The following is a 15,704-nucleotide window of genomic DNA, read 5'->3' as shown; positions in this document are numbered from 1 at the left end:
TAACTATGAATGCAATTATGGGGACGTTCCTAGCAGTTGGGATCAAATTCTGTTCTGGGTTGCCAAAAAAACAAACCAGCTTGAAGCAGTATTTCCACACACAGAATCCCAAATTAAACATAGAATCCTCAGAATGTGCAAACTTTTAGCAATTAATCACCTGTTAGATGAATGTATCACATTGGGAACAGTTTATATCACACTACATACCATCCCCCAGGGTACACCATCCATAGCTGTTTTGCCTAAAACATATTCAAAATTAATACAGGGCTGCCCCAATCTTAGATTTTGGGATGAAACTCACTGGCAACTATGCCACAGTAGCTTCAATAATTTAAGGTTAAATTAAAGGGGAAGCAGCAGCTTTGGCACATACGCCAATGCTTCGCACAGGTTCTGTTATTGGATCAGGAGTGCAAACTACCAAAGATTATTGCTGAAATCTATATTCTATTGGTCAAGATAATATGGGAGCCAGGACTAATATACAACAATTTAAGAGTAATTCTGATAAGGATAATTCAAAACAGGCACCTGACACTTCTAAGAAATGCTGGGATAAACAGAAAAATAAAGAAAATACACAGTCACTGGATGAATCTCCCCAATGGTAGTGTTCTGAAAAACACTAAAATTTGTGTAACCGTGAAACAATTAAGCCGCCTTATAGTATCAGTATACTGAAGCACTTTCTTTCCATGAAACATCCTAAATATGCTCGGAGAGAGGAGGATGATCAGAGCGCAGATCAAAAGAGTTTGTGAAACTGAAAAAGGAATCACAATGCTCATCCGACATCATCATAAAAAAATAAGAAAAACTTCCACAACAAAACTCTAAATTCAAGCAGTAAACATTGCCAGGAATGTCCCTAAAATATGTCACACATATTGAGTATGCTGCTTTGGAAGAAGAAGTGGGCACCTTCTCTGCTAGACAGCACAGCAGAGTTCACAATAGTTAGTCATCACAGCGGAGGTCACAACAGTTCACCAGAATGTTCAAAAGTGTCTTGTGGTGCAAGCATCTAATGTTATATTCCATATGAGTACCATAATATAGGCCTCTGTAATTTCATTACCCTTCACCAATATTCTCCCCTACATTACACTTGTCATGATTTACAGGGACTGACCTTTAAGTTTAAGTTTAAGTTTAAAATATTTATTGAGCGCAGCATACACCTGAGCGGTTTCTTGGCGCTGAGATAGCAGGCAGCCTACAGGCAAAGTCAGTCGCTAAGACATAGGCTGGAAAGGGAAACAGAAATTAAGACAGAAAGGCCTGAGTGAATAAAAAAGTTTTCAGTTGTTTACGAAAAATGGAATATTGAGTGAGAGACCTAAGGTGAAAGGGAAGAGAATTCCAGAACATGGGGGCGAGAGTGGAAAATTTCGAGCCACCCAGTTTTTTTTTCCGGTAACGGGGAACTGCTAAAAGATGTTGTGCCGAAGAGCGAAGGACTCTGCCAGGGACATAGGCTTTGACGGCTGAGGATATAAAAAGAGGGGCCAGGCCCGTCCTGGCCTGGAACGCCATGCAGCCTAATTTAAACAGGGCGCGTTCCCGAACAGGAAGCCAGTGAAGGGTCTTCAGGAGGGGAGAGGTGCGATGAAATTTGGGAAGACCGAAAGCGAGGCGGGCCGCCTGGTTCTGCACCAGTTGCAGTTTGCGCAGGCTGTACTGAGGGATGCCATTGAACATGATGTTCCCGTAGTCCAGGCGGGACAGGACCAGTGCGGACATGATTAGTTTAAGTGCAGAGAAAGAAAAAAAACGAGAGATAGAACGGATAGTACGGAGAGTAAGAAAACAGGAAGAAACCACAGAACCTATCTGGGAGTGCATAGTGAGTTTGTCATTTAGTTTGATACCAAGAGTCTTGACAGAGGAAACTGGGATAGGAGGAGAACCAAAGGAGGGGGGCCAAAATAGAGAATTCCAGGGACTGGAGCAACCACCCGTAACCACAAGTTCCGTCTTGTCGGGATTGAGCTTCAGGTGGTTGTAGGCGTGGGCGGAAAATCCGTTCCGCTCGCGGATTTTGCGGATTTTCGGGAAATCCGCAATCCGCGAGATTTGCGAATTTCCCGCAAAATCCGCAAATCCGCGAGCAGCGGATTTTGCTCGCACTGCTCGCACTGTTAGCGTGAGTTCGCGCCCCGCGAATAAGTGCGAAATTGCAGAAATACGATCTTGGCAAAACTGAAAGTAACTACTTACCAGGTTCAAAAGTTCAGGCACATCATTAGTAGCCATTTCCTGCAGTGCTTCCTGAGGGGCCCCCCCAGAGTTCAGTTGCCAGTTGAAACTATTATGTGACCCTGCTCTGAACCTCAGAATAGTTACACATATGCCACAAAGGTCCTGAATTACAGCTAAGGGAGACAAGCAGGAGCCAGGCTGGAAGTTAAAATCCATTAATCAGCCCCTAATTCATTATTGTCAGTTGGGGCAGGGCAGGTGTTGTAACTAATTTTGCAACAATGAAAGCACTTAGCAAGTGCAAAAGATCACTAATCAGGGCGCACTAAGGAAGCAGGTGCCAGCTAAAAAAAATTTTCTGTGACACATTAATCAGCCCCAAATTAATTCAGGTCACTTGAGGCAGGGAAGGTGTGCTTTGCTTTGCCGAAAATAATGTACACTGGACAACCAGAGGGTGTAGTGATGAAACAGAGGGTGGCATGGGTGGGCCAGAGGGTGGCATGAGTAGTCAGAGAGTGGCAGTGGTGACAGAGAGTGGCAGTGATGAAGAAGAGTGTCCCAAACAGGCTGGACACGTAGAAACAACAAGTTCGCAAAACTTGCGACCCGACAGGTAAGTTCGCAAATTGCGAAATTGTAAAAACCCTCGCGAACTGGCAGAAACACGGGCGAACACAAAAAAAAAAAAAATCCGCAAATTCGCGGGAATTCGCGGATTTTGCGGATTGCGAATCCGCAAATCCGCAAAATTCGCGGATTGCCAATCCGCAAAATCCGCTCATGCTTAGGTGGTTGAAGTTCATCCAGTCCCTGATGAAAGATAGAGTAGATTGGAAGTTAGAGATGGAATCAGAGGAAGAAGATAGATTGAAGATGAGCTGGAGGTCATCGGCATAGTTATATACCGTGACCTCCAGCTGTTGTAGAGCGAAAATGAGAGGCGAGATGTAAAGGTTGAACAGTAAAGGAGAAAGAGAAGAGCCCTGGGGAACACCGCACTGGACCTGGCAGGGGGTAGCTGAAAACTCCCCAAGATGAACCGCCTGGGTCCGGTCCCTCAAAAAGGACGAGAGCCAGATAAGGGCTGAGCCTCCTATGCCCGCCGCCATGACACGGGAAAGTAAGATGGAATGATCCACCGTGTCAAAAGCGGCGGACAAATCAAGGAGGACCAGCGCCTGAGATTTGTCAGCGTCCATACCCTCTCTGAGGGTGTCTAGTACTGATACCACCACTGACTCTGTCGAGTGCTTGGGTCGAAACCCAGCCTGACACGGGGCCAGCCTCCCATTCTCCTCGACAAAGGCGCTGAGCGCAGATGTAACGTGTCGCTCAAGCACCTTCCCCAAAAAGGGAAGGAGGGAGATGGGACGATAGTTGGCCATCACAGAAGGGTCGGCTCCTGGCTTTTTTAAGATAGGAACGATGGAAGCAGATTTTAGTGATGGAGTGACAACCCCTTGGGCCAGTGAATCATTAAGGAAGCCAAGGGGAGGCAGGGTACAGACAGCGAAGACCTGCCGTAAGATGTGTGCCGGGCAGATATCAGAAGGGGAACCGGATTTGATTTTGGGGAGGAGGGACAAAAAAAGTTCCTCAGAAAGGGGGGGAAACGAATTGAAGGAGGCTGAGGCGGGGATAGGCGGAGGATCGACAAAGAGAGGAGAGGGAGGGGGGATGTTGGATTTAATAGTCGCAATTTTTTCTACGAAGTAGGAATTCAGCGAATCGCAGAGTTTCTGGGAGGGGGGGGGGGTTTGAGTGAGGTCCTGTCAGAAAAAGCCAGGTCATGAGTGATGGCGAAAATCTCCTTCGGTTGATTCTCGGCCTCCAAGATTTTGGCTGAGAAGTAGGCTTTCTTGGCCTCAATGATGTTTTTTTTGTAGGTCCCTAAAAGAAGGACATAACTGGTCTTGGAGATAGGGGAGTAGTCCCGTCTCCATTTGCGTTCTGCCCGTCGAACTGAAAGCTTCAGGTCTTTCAAATCATTACTGAACCAACGATTGGCGTCTTTAGGGCGCCTAATCGAGGTGCGCCGGAGAGGGGCCAAACAGTCGCTTCCGTTCGTAAGCCATAAATCGATGGCTTTGGCTTGAGCTGCGGAGTCCAGGCCTGATAAGCAGGGAGAGGAGGCCAGAAGGGAGGTCGTAAGGTCGGACAAATTGACCTTGCCCCAATTGCGAGCCCATGAGTTTTTCGCGTGGATAGGTATCTTGGTCTGACGAAGACTAAGGGAGAACGAAATTAAAAAGTGATCCGACCAAGTGCAAGGGGTAACGGACAGTGCAGACAGGGGACAGTTAAGAGACCAGACTTGGTCTAAAGTGTGGCCATGGATGTGGGTGGGGGTGTGGACAAGGGAGGTGAAATTAAGAGAAAGAAGGGACTCCGAGAAATCCTTCGATGAGGCACATTCCTTAGGGTCCGTCGGCCAATAATTGAAGTCCCCGAGGACTAGAACCGAGGCATAGTTGACGGCCAGGGTGCCGAGTAGATCTTGAAAGGCCGGGAGAAAAGATGGAGTTGGTTGGGGTGGGCGGTAGACCAGCACAATGGCTAGGTGGGGGGAGAAAGAGGTGGACCGGGCCACCAAATAGTCGATTCCTCCCAAGGGGGGTGAAGGGAGAATCTGGAACTGGAAGTCAGTGCGGGCGATGAGAGCAACGCCTCCACCCGTTTTCCCGCCCGGGCGATCGGCACGGATAGCGTAGTAGGTCGAGGGGAGGGCAGCCAAAAGAGATGGAAGAGAGGATTCAGAGAACCATGTCTCCGTTAATAGCAAAAGATCAGGTTTGTCCGTGTCTAGGAGAATGAAAAGTTCCTGATGGTGTTTAATGGCTGATCTGGTATTTAATAGAATAATAGATAATAAGGGAGAGCGGAGGTCTGAGATGGTAGAAGAGAGAGGAGCTGACGGGGAAGCCAAGGGAGGGGGACAGCCTAGAGGGCAGGCATGACAGGGAGAGGAACAGCCCAAGGACCTTTTACCTAGATACTCCGCTACTTTGAGAATCTGGGTTTTTCCTTAGTTCAAAATCTCATACAATATGCATAAGGATTCTTGGAAGCACAGCAGGACTACCATCTCCTGTATAAAATCTATGTATAAAGTTCATTTCCAATGTCATTCTTAGGCCGACACAGTAGCACAGCAAGGTAGGACCCCTTGAGAGACCTGTGGGTATATATACATCACATCTTGCTAAGATAAGACAAAGGAGACCAAGACTTCCCGCCTGAAACACTGACCAGAGACGCCTAGGTTCCTACATGCAGATACTCCACATCGCAGTGGTCTAAAATCCCTCGCGGGGTGTCCAACTCGAGACCAGGAGGTGGTTCCATAGTCTCTCACTTCAGGTAATGGGGTTGACTAAATTCTAGAGGGATTCTTCACTTAACACCTACACCCTGCTAGGTACACTTAGGTACATCTAGTTAGGCAGCCATCGTCGGAGTACACATCTTTTATCATGTGTTTAATATACTTGAATATATTCATGATTATAGTAAGATGGTATAACGACACCAATCCTACAGTGTATGTTGTCTAAACGTGCAGATCCTGTATTCTTTTGATAGGAACTACACAACACTAATGATTATGTTCAGGTAAAAATACTGAATCAAATAGTTGTGTCCTTGAGTAGAATATATATTTGGGGCATCCAAACTGAGGGTGATATATCCAGCACCATTTTTAAGTTCTTTTTTTGGGAAAATGTGATTCTTACATAAGACCTTCTCTTGGCTGTGAAGGAGTGGCCATCTGAGAATGATAGAAACGTCCCACAATGGGAAGACATCATAATACCGTCCTTCCCCATCCGTGTTCCTGAAGGAGGGAAACATGTATGCCAATGTGTGGGCCCTTGCACAAGCCACGGCATTATACCGCAACCATGTCAGCTGATATCAAGATTCATATGATCATCTTTTACCAATAAGGTCCAGCCCAGAATTGCAACCACAATATCCCATTAAGGATGTTAGAGAAATTCTAACACAACACGAATATCAAGGCTTAATTGAGCCTTCTATCTTACCAGTACACAATCCTTTGTTATCAATAGCACATTCAGATCATTCATACTGCTTAGCCTTATACTACAGACATTTAAACAGTCCCACACTTACATTTGCAGTACAAAATTCACACATCCCAGCGCTAATGAACAATATTGTGCATAAAAAATATAAACCACGTAAGACATTTCAAAAGACTTTTTCTGCCAAAACATAGAACCTGAAAGCAGGGATTTTACCGCATTCACCATGCGCGGGTCACACCAAGATTTGTTGACTTCCACAGGGATATGTGAGGAGCCTAGTGATAGACAATACCCATCTAGCTAGAGTAGATCACATTATCATGGGATTTGCCAAATCTGGCTACAAATTAAACTTCTCAAAAATACAAACTACCTATCTCAGTGTCCTGTTCTTGGAATTCAATTTATCAAATGAAGGCAAAAGTTTAGTCCCACATTTCTTGATATATGTGCACTCTTACAACAACCCAAAACAACAAAAAAGCTACAATGGTTTTTGAGCTTTCTCAACTTTTTGTTAAAAATGCATACCAGATTAGGCATCATGGCTGAAATCATTTTAGAATTAAATGCGTTCAGACTTCTCAGGTACACATTGGCCACTAGAACATACACTATGATTCTGAGATCAGTTCAAACTAACATGCTTACTCCAAAACACAAACACACATGTTAATACCACAAATGTGGTGGCCAGCGTAATTATGGGGGCCACAGGCTACACATAGGTCACTTTTAATGAAGGTGATACTGTACCAATTGCATATAAACTGCATACCCATTCCAATGCAGAAAAGCGTTTTGCATCTACAGAGAGTTCAGAAGGCTGCTGTAAAGGAAAGACCATTGGCTCAGGGGAATGCATAATTGTTGTGACTCCAATCCCAGCCATACAGGCTGTCAAAAAGGCAAGACTTCCAAACATGAAGAACTTGCATCCCTAATGGATACAGTGGGCCACCTCCTTAAGACCTTCTGATGTAGACTGTATCGTTCACCTCTAAAGAAGACAATTTATTTGACCTTACACTATAAACACAAGAATACCTATATTATGAACAGTGACACCCTGTGGCCAGTGAAACTTGACCAGTATGACTTCATTGTCTGTACTGATGGTTCTTCCCAAACCGCAGTCAGAACTAAAAAGCAATACTCTACAACCTGTGTAGCAGAAAGGGGAAAAATTAGAGATGGAGTCCTCCAGCTTCTTAAAACATTTACACAATCACTATGTGATTGCACCGCACAGCAGACTGATAACAAAGTGATAATTCTGGCACTAGAAAATATCGATCTTGAATTCCCCACACTGATAGTGTGTGATTTGTATTATTGTGTTCAGTCTTTCAATGAGCACTTACACTACGGGCACCAGAATGGATTCAGAGACTCTAAAGGGAATACTATCAAGCAAGTTGTTTGGGGAAAAGTGGCACATCTTAAAGCATGTCTGCCATGGGCTCATATAATTCATATATTGAGTCACCAACGTGTTGGAATACATGTTGCTGGGAATTTACTGGCTGATGAAGCCACAAAGGCAGCAATTCAGACTGCTGTTGTAGCTGTAATTACTTATTCCCATAGGAGAGTAGGTAGATATATTGTGGTAATTGTTACAGCTTCAAGCTGTGACACTCCAGTACCTAAAAAATATCCAACAACATACTAATAACTATTGAGAGCGCAAAATATACATTTTACAGTGGGGGATTCAGTGATTCCACATTTAGACAGCAGACTAGAATTGGTGATAGCTGCTCATGAGGGGTTATCTTATGCCCATGCAGGTGAGCAGGTACAGTTTTATTACTACAGCTACGCTATTGGTGGCCAGGTCTATACAGACAAAGCAATATGTCCCTAGCTGTGACATTAGTCAGTAAATAAAGGCTTCAACTGCAACATACCGACAACAGACACCTCTCCTAATTTCAAACAAGCCATTGGCTTGTGTGTATCTCAACCAATGCGGGCCATTAATCTTTGACTGTTCCTTTAAATACATTCTATTAGCAGTGGATTTGCGTTCCAGATTCCTATGGGTATGGCCACCATGATTGGCTAATGCTTGAACTATTATGAAAGAGCTGCAGCTCTTCATCTGCACATATGTAATAGCTGCATCCCACTCAGACCAGGTATTGGTGCTTGCCACTAGGGCTTACTGGGATACCATGGGAACCCTGGGTGTGGCTGTGCACTGTAAACCATCTACCCTGAACATATCACCTTCTATCCCTGGCCTATGCCTGAGAGGAATATTCAGGATGTTCTCAGAGCAATTTACCTCAAATCCCATCTGAGTTGAATGTTTAAATGAGCCTTGTATGAGTATGATTGGCTGTGATGTATGAATTTTGTTGAAGGTTGAATGCTGGAAGGTTGATGGGTTGTGTATATACATATATGTTTTTACCTTATTATCATGAAACTTTTCAAAAAAATGACTTTGTATAATTGTGTTATATATAAAACTATATGAATTAATTAAGAATAAAAATGATATATTTTCTATAAAAGTGCCTCTGTCTAAATTGTATATGGCCTTGAGTAATTGGTGAGTGCTAAAATGGGTGACTTTTAAAGATTTTGGACTCTTACTGACCCTATATTTGATCAAATACGGGGCAGATCTACTCTCTTCTTTATGTAATTTATTGTGCACTATTCCTCCACTTATCATCCTGAGAAAAATGCAATAGTTGGGAGGAAAATTATAACTTGAAAGAGTCTTTAACAACTAGGTTCTGCTCGTAGCTGGATCCATTATCTGTATGGTGTTCTTAGAGCTTGAAATAATCTGCCCAGAAGATCCTTAGGCGGCCGCATTCCCTATGTAGTCCTGTTCGTCATCCAGATGTGGGTTCCAGACCTTCATATTCCTGGTACAATAATGGAGGATACGCCTTTTGACATCAATGAAAGTTTGGCTGTCTTAGAGGAACTCAAAGACTTCTGAGTTGACTGTTTGAACAAGCTGAAAAAACGTTCAGCCACTGAGGAAGTGAAGTTGCAACCAGCAATTCCTGTCTGGATTTCAAAGATTGTGAATATATTTCAAGAGAATATTGTCAACAAATGAAGTTTGGGCTATCCTACAGAGCGCTGGTGCCAGTCCTGGCAGTTGAAGGTACCGCACGATGGGTACTTTTGCCACCCCTTGTTGGTTGGAAACACAATAGATTTTTCTCCATAAATATCATAAAACCACACCTTGTGGACAGTCCTACACAGCAGAATATGAGGGGTCCTGGGTGGTTATCTGTCTCCTCTCACTACCATATAGGAAATCTCTTCAAAAGCATTAAACGTACAGATGTTTCTACTCCCGGTGGGGATATCAGTCACTTGAGTTTTGTTACTTTTACCTACATAATACACACACCGTAAGTGAATTCACAGTCTTCAACTGCCACTTCCAACAACAAAGTTGTTTATTATATTCCACCTTTGGGTCTATCTACCAGTTCTACACCGTTCCATGAGGTTTTGTTTTTGCACAGACTGCCTCTGGCTATTTTTCCGACATTGATAATTTTGTTTCTGATTCATCACACACAGTATTATATGGGATTTGTGCATTTATAATTTACCTAAAACAGGCTTACCTTGTCCCACCTTGAATTTATATTTGGATTGCCACTTCATTGCTTTTCCTTGTCATTTGGATTGGATTTGTGACAGTTCTCTTTCTGCTTTTACATGGACATTATCTATCTGAATGTGCTGCTGTTGAACTGGTAACCTAGGTATTAAAGCCATATTCATCATCACCTAAAATGTGAAGAGAACTGTACCTTTTAAACATCTCTGGATTTGCCATTCCAGATGGCATTGTTTGGGACATGGTCCCATTTGATATTTTTGGTCCTACAGAGACTCTACTGATCCCTTTTTTTTAAAATCTCATTAAGTGATATAATCACTCCTGGCAGTTTATCTGATGATTGATATGTAAATACTATTGTTTCTACGCTTATTGAGCTAGAATATTATACTGTATTTGAGGGTGAAGATATGTGTGTTGGAAGAAATAACTAATGTAAAATGTTTCGTTATCATCACTAGGAACACCATTAGGTACACATAGTTAGCACCCCACCTGCAGTTTTTAGTTTTACACAATAAGAAAAATTATCCAACACCACCAGTGGGTAGCTCACAAATACACCTGCAAAAAGTTGCATATTTTACTGGCAACAACCCTGAAGACCCAATGGCCTATTATGTTAAACTTTCCACTGCAAAGAACAATATGCTGAAAAAATTAAGTTGATTTGTTTGGCTTCTTTTATATGTCAGTTGTCCTTACTGGATTTACGTCTTTCGGAAAGACAATATTGATTTGAAATCAGTTTGGAGAACAAAATATTGGTATGTCCAGGACAATGAGGCTTTGTTTAGAGGTTGTCTGATACAAAGCGAACATACAATTCTTAACATTCTAACTTGAATAGGTGGCTTGTGTGGCCATTAGATGCTAATGGTTATCATACACATGTTTTAAACAACGTGAAGGGTTTCAAAACAAACAGACCAGACCCACATTATCCACAGACACAACATTCTGGAGCTGTCACTACATACAATGTAGGAAAATTATGCCAGCAATACTTACAACATCCAACTTTAGATGAGGTGAAAGAACACTTATCTCTCCTTTCTGATAACATGGATTCATAGGATTTGATTTTAGGTCCTAGAACATCACATCATAAATGCTTTTCATATGCCCTAAATAATAAACTTTTGAAAGTTTCACAGCAAGAAGCTGCTGAGCTCCCTCGAGAAATTGACAGGGCTGATTTAGAAAAGACATTGGCTATTGTTAATAATGGCATGACTACATTAATAACTAACATTTATTCTCTGAATAACATTGTGTTCTCAGCAATTGACATCATACTAAGTGGCATGTCCCTCTTACAGCATGGGCAAAGTCAACTTAGATCAATTATTAAATTAATCTGGACTTTGCAAATTTTATAATCTGGTCTTGTGCCTTCGAAGTACCTAAATGTAACTGATTTATTTTCACCTTATAATTTAACACACTCACAAAAAATAATGGCGAAGGACGTAACTTGCACAGTGTTTAAACTCAGCATTTAGAGAAATTGTTATTTACAGTAGTCAAACCATTGTCTGTAGAATGATTAGTACACAGATGTATTATATTGACATTTAATTTCATGTCTTGTTTGAAACATTTTCAAGAAGGCAGTTATGAGACATTAGGGGAGAGATTTGTACATGAGATATGGATCCTACCTTTCCATTTCAGATGTAGGAATGGAAAAACTTAAGTATTTCTCTGTAGAAATGAATATGAAAGTTCATTTAGCCATTCTCTCATTTACAAGGAGGCATGTCACTGGTACTTTTTCTTATTGTTCAGATTTTGGTACTATTTTTGCTGCTTGCAATGGATGTTCCAGCTCATGGCCAGATGTTATTGGAACTACCACATGTGCTACTGTGTTGTAAACCTATGATGCAGTATTTTGACACATCTTTGCTTCAAGTACTAAATGACAAATTGTCTTTGTCCTTTCGACCTGAATGGTTGCATACAGCCTGTGTTCCATTATCTATTGTGCACTTTCGAGTGTGCTCTGGCTGTATGTCTTGGGATGAAATCGGTTCAATCTTCGGATATAGATCTCTTGATGTATCCACTTAGCATTAATTTTCAGTGCTGTCCTAAGAGATTGTTGTTTTTACAGAATACATACTATGAGCCTTTACTGGATGCTTTGGCTCCTGGACTCATGGATCCTAGCTCCTCCTCTGCGGCTACACTACCGGCTGGCACACCATCAGCGGACGGTCATTGTGTTGGATATGGCCATGTTTCTTCTTTGGAACTTGTGGTCCCGGGCTCAATTGAAATATTGTCTGTGAAAGCTGGTTGCATCATGGTTCCCAGTGAATCTCGGAAGATGAGAAATATTCCTGGAGTTTCCTGAATTTTAATTTGCCATCTTTTATTTTTTTATTGCTCATATGCATTTATTAATTGAGTGTTTTAAATTGCCATTTTTCATAGAAATGTGGCTTTCATTTTGCTTCAATATTAAAGTTCATTATTTTACATTATTATGATTTTAAGCTTATGCATATATTAAGTTTAATTTTAGGATATGCCTTTAATTTTAGTTTGAAATATTAGTCTCCCTTCATCCAAGGAGTGAATATAGTAAGGTTCATTTGGTTCTGTGCACAAAAGCTTCCATTTTGCAAGTTAATGTTTTAACTTCACATCTTTTTAAACTGTGACTTTTAACATGCTTTGCACATACATGAAAATGTACTCAGAAAATGTTCTGCTTGCAACACGCATTTCTTCATAAGCATTTTATCACAATACTCTACATTCTGTTGAAGGATAAGGTACACAGATGATGCTGCCCTTGTATTTTTTTGTCCGTCAGGAGACAGCTCTGAATCGGAAAGACTAACAATGTCACGAAGAATGGATTTCAGTCACAGTGCAAATAGAACTTGCCTGTTTTTATTACATGAATTAGTGCTGAGCTTTAGCTAGCCAGAGGAGCACTTTGATGGGTTATCATGGACGTTCACCTGTGACTGATTTCCAGCCTTGCTGACTGTCATCACTATCCTGCAAAGCACGATGGCCTGTTCTACACTAGACTGGATTACGGATACATCACACCCAGGTAAATGGAGAGTTAGGCTGCTCCAAGCGATCTAGCGGAACACATTCACAGTATGCTCTCTATATGATAGGTAGTACTAGGTAAGAGTATTATTATGATATTTTTTCATGTATTCATAAAATCAGTTCAATAATTATAATGGTTGAATTATCCATTCGTGTAATGTTGGTAACAATGCTTTCTTTCCATCTAATAATATTTGCAGCTCATGTATTTTACTCGTGTATTTTTTGTATAAGGTTAGAACTGTTTTCACAATTTTCTTGATGGAATTAAATTTGAAATGTTCTAAGGTTGCAGACACCATTCAATATCCTATCAAGGTAAGGGGTCCAGATGGTGCACTGTAAGCTAGCCAGCATATCCTGATTATATGGTGGACTCAATCTCCATATTTTGATGTATATGTTGTCAAAATGCACAGTCTTATTTAATTAGTAGGAACCGAACAGCAGTATAAGAAAATCAGTCTTGACCCTGCTCTGATAGAAACAGTCCAGCCTAGACTGCCAAGCCAGGTGCTCCCTGAACTGGAACATAAGCAACCCTGAAACAGTTTTGCCTTAGTTATGGTCTCCTCAGCCAGGTACAGCTTGGTTCCAGAGACAGAGTGAGCATAGGACCAACGTCTGCATACCCATCCCACTTAGGGCAACCCAATAAGTATACAAAACTGTGATGGATGGAATGCTTGAATTAATTTAAACAAGAGAACTGTGAAAACAGTCACTCATGTTCTGTTGTTCTTGTGCATATAGCACAATTTCTATCAATTTGTAATAAAAATGTACAGTGAATTATTGTGAATTGTACCCTTCCTGAAACATTCTCACTCTGAACAGCAGAAAATTATGAGAAGAGGCATAATAGCCACAGTTTACCTCCTACTTCAAGTAGGTGGTAAACCACTTGCAAAAGAGAAGGGATCCCCAGGGGGTATGTGAGAAAATATTTTTAACAGCAGGCAGTGCTCCCAGGGACCATTGCCTGCCCTTAAAAAACTTTCACTGAAAAGTTTCAATTTTCTTTAATGCAAACGGGCTGCATTTAAAAAAAAAGACTTCTTCATTTAAAAGCAGTCCCAGACATGGTGGTGTGCTGACCCCAGCAAGCCACCATCCCTGAGAGTGCTAGCCATTCCCAATGGGGTTGCAAATTGTGCCTGCCTCATTAATATTCATGAGGCATGCAATTTGCGACCCCATTAGGAATCGCTAACAGTGTCTGAGACACTGTTATATATGCCAATTTGCAAGTCTTAAATGAGACACAATATGCGACTCGCAAGTTGGTGGGTCGTACATCTGGCCCATAGTGTTTATATGCTAGCCCTCTGTACTTGAGTGATTGAGGGGTGGCCAGGAGGACTTCTACCAGCAGGCGGAGAAACTTGGGACATAGTCAGTTTTTTCTACCTCTAGTGGACTGAGAGAAGTTTAAGAGGCCTCTTAATGCATACACTTCCTTGGAGAACAGGACATATCCACCTATATTCCCCCACTTCACTGGAATATACCCCTATGAGCATAGTCCGATTATCAATCAATCAATTTAATGATTTTAGTGCACTATCCAATCATTTTCTCTGATTATTTCAGTCAATAAAACTCTTGTGCTCACAACCAGGTATCTTCTCTGCCTGACTTTTCATGCCAACCATTCCCTCACATCTGGCACATGCTCAATTTGCTTCAATCTGCAGTGGTTCTACCTCTTCTAAAAAAACATACTGCTCCCCCATCTCTTTTATAAGGGTGGGCCGTGAACTCTGCTCCACCGATGAAGTTCACAGAGTTTTGCCACTACGTGCTCCAAGCGGATTGCGTAGTTTGGCAAGGGCTCCATGATTCGATGCTAAGCAGAGTTTACAGTGCATCACACGCTATTTAAACTGTTTTGCCTTGCAGCATGGTGGTTATTTCACTTCTTGTTTATGAGCAGAATGCAGTGTCTAGCTGTTTTTAGGTTTCGCCTAGGCAGCACATGCGCTGTCTTGGGGAAAGATGCTATATACACTATAGTGGGGGAAGCTCCGCCCACTCCCCCGCCTACTTTTTCTTTGGCCTGTGGCTTTGGACTTTCTAAATGCTGCCTTCTGATTGGTTTAGAGGCTGCCTGTCCTCCTTATTGACGGCCATGGCTATTGACCCCTTTACCGCATATTTCCGTAGCACTACTTTGTTTCCATGCCACCCCTCCCGCTGTCTGTGCCTTCTCTCCCTTTGTTCGTTCCGTAAGTAAGAGCTCTCCATTTGCAATTCAATAGGTCTCACTTAAATGAGAGTCCTCTTGCATTGCAAATTTTTTTTTTCCAGGTCACACTTATAATAAACCAAGGGCACTGCCGTTCTTTTCTCTATTCCCCCACTGATGTACTGTACAAATTTGTGTTCATTGCATACATGTTCTTTAACGGGACGCTTAATAAAGTGGGATAAAAGGGTTTCATTTTTGCGCATACTCATTACCATTTCTGTCTTTGTGCACGCACCAGTGAGTAGTGTCGTAGAGCTGCTGTTGCTCTCTGGCTCCAGGGTCTCTGAGCATGCCTTGTTTTTAGGTCTCGGCCTCTGTCGCACTGCGTAAGCAGTGGGCGGAGTCCGATATTTTTTGTTTTGGCTACAGTGGGGCTTGAACCCGCCCCTCTTCTCCATTGGCTGGCCTCGTAAATGCTGGCCAGCCATTGGAGGAGAGGGGTGTCACTCTGTTCAAGCACCGTCTTTTTGCAATTCGGGGGCTTGGTTTTTGCAGT

The sequence above is a fragment of the Lissotriton vulgaris genome, chromosome 6, assembly GCF_964263255.1.
Source record: "Lissotriton vulgaris chromosome 6, aLisVul1.2, whole genome shotgun sequence".
NCBI lineage: Eukaryota > Metazoa > Chordata > Amphibia > Caudata > Salamandridae > Lissotriton > Lissotriton vulgaris.
Note: the sequence above shows the minus strand (reverse complement) of the source record.